Consider the following 2428-nt stretch of genomic DNA (forward strand, 5'->3'; position numbering starts at 1 on the left):
GGTGGCCTGGTGCTCGGTCTGTGCATAGTAGTATCTGCTCCCCTTGGGCAGACAGTCCCCAGAGGGTCCTTCTCAGCCACGCGTCCCAGCAGGCGAAGTAACTGGTCCATGTGCCTTCTGTTCCCCTGGGGTGTGGCCACAGGGGTGAGAAGACACAGACCCTGTCGCTGTGCCGTGTCCATCGAGGGCACACAGAGCCTCCTTCCCTCCTTTCTCCCACCCCCCACCCCCACCCCATTTCCGGCCCTTCACTAGCCTTTCTGCTTTCTTCCTCTGCTGTGTCCTGCCTTCTGCTGTCCGACATGGGGCAGGGACAGCAACCTGTGTGGGTGTCCTCCCTGGCAGGCGTGCTCCCGGACGGCAGACGTAATCAAATACAAATGAAAAGCACTGAGAGGTGTACTGGTGGCCAACATATCTGTGACCAGGACTCCCAGGCTCGGCCGGACACTGCCGGGGGTGAGCCAGGAGCTTGGAGACGGAGCCTGGGGGCCCCTTACCTTACCTCTGGACGACGGTCAGGCGGAACAGGCACTCAGCCAGTGAGGACCTGCCCTTGAGAGCAGGCTGAACCAGCGAGAGAGATGACTTCTCTGCCCCAAAGAACACCGATACTGGTCACAAAAAAGTCCCAGAGGGTAGGAGTCCATTTGTGCGAAAGGTCCAGAAAAGGCGGACCCTCGGAGAAAGGAGGTAGGGGAGAGGTTGCAAGGGTGGGGGGTGGGGGTAAAGGGGAAGGAATGGGGAGGGATGGGGGTGATTTGGGGGGTAAAAGGAAAATGTTCTAGAATTAGGTTATTGTTAGAGATGTGCAGTGCTGTGAATGGACAGAAAATCACTGAGTCGTACATGTTCAAATGGGTGACCTCTAGGGTGTATCAGATATATTCCAATTAAGCTGTTTTAAAAGTTAAAGAAATAAGGGCGCCTGCGTGGCTCAGTAGGTTAAGCGTCCGACTTCGGCTCAGGTCACGATCTCGTGCTTCGTGGCTTTGAGCCCCATGTCAGGCTCTGTGCTGACAGCTCAGGGCCTGGAGCCTGCTTCGGATTCTGTGTCTCCCTTTCTCTCTGCCTCTCCCCTACTCACACCGTGTTCCTCTCTCTCTCCCAAACATAAACATTAAAAAAAAAAAAAAAAAAAAGTTAAAGAAATAAAAAGACATTCAAAGCAAACAAAAGGGAAAAAGAAAGCAGTTCTTCAAGGTGAAGTTGAGACAGGGGCGCCTGGGTGGCTCAGTCGGTGAAGCGTCTGACTCTGGATTTCGGCTCAGGTCATGATCTCACAGTTCGTGAGTTCGAGCCCCACACCGGGCTCTGTGCTGACAGCTGACAGTGTGGAGTCTGCTTGGGATTCTGTCTCCTTCTCTCTCTGCCCCTCTCCTGCTTGCTCTCTGTATCTGTCTCAAAAGAAATAAAAATAAACTTAAAAAAAAAAAAGTGCAGACTTAGAAAAGAGGTGGACAAAACCGCATTCTCGTTGTTCAGACCCAAGCCAGGTCGGGACCTCCGGCCACAGCGCGGACGTGCATGGAGCCCGGACGCCATCACTTCCACCCTCGTGGGGAAAATAAGCAGACTGACGGTCTGTAGCTTTCCTTAGACCTGTCAGAGCACTGAGGTCCTGAGTAGACCGCCACCCCCAAATCTGGAGGGAAGGAAGGGAACACAGAGTCACCGCTGAGGTTGGCTCACCCCGGGGCGGAAGCTCCCGGAACCAGGAACCATGGGAATGGTTAAACTGTAGGTGACAGCCTGGTGGAGGCTGAGTGTGGACCAACTTGAGGGTCCAAACTCTTGTGGGGCGGGGGCCCTTGGAGGGCTCACCTCCAGGAGCCCAGCTGTAAAGACCAGAGAGAGTCCGCCGTGCTTGGCAAAGTAGGAAGGGAGGCAATGGGTTTGAAATGCCCTGAGCGGCCTCGGCGCGGGCCTGGGGCGGGGGAGGGGGAGGGGGGGGTCACCTACCAGAGCCTGTGTGAGTCTGAGCAGGCTCCTCAGCTCCCGTCTCGGGGAGGGGGAACAGGCTAAGTAAGGACCGCTTCTGAGTGTCGCTGCCGAGGGGCGTCTTTGAACATTTCTCGCGAGGCTGGTCTCCCGGCAGCGAATGCTGTCAGGCCTTGTCAGCGAGAGTCTTTATATCTCCTTCCATTTGCAGGGAAACGTCACGGGCATGGGATGGGACCCTAGGTGAGGGCTCACGTCTCTCTTCTCCTTCACCTGGTGACCTTTGCTCCTCTCCAGGTAAGGTGGCTTTTCTTTTCCTCTGACCTCTTTCAAGATCTTCTCTTTGTCTCTGATTTTCTGCAGTTTCAATATAATATGCCTTTGAGTAGATTTTTTTTTTTTTTTTTTTTTGTATTTATTTTTCTCGGTGTTTCCTTAGCTTCCTGGACTTGTGGTTTGGCGTCTGTCATTCATTTTGGAAAGTTAT

The sequence above is a fragment of the Panthera tigris genome, chromosome C2 (genome assembly GCF_018350195.1).
Source record: "Panthera tigris isolate Pti1 chromosome C2, P.tigris_Pti1_mat1.1, whole genome shotgun sequence".
Lineage (NCBI taxonomy): Eukaryota > Metazoa > Chordata > Mammalia > Carnivora > Felidae > Panthera > Panthera tigris.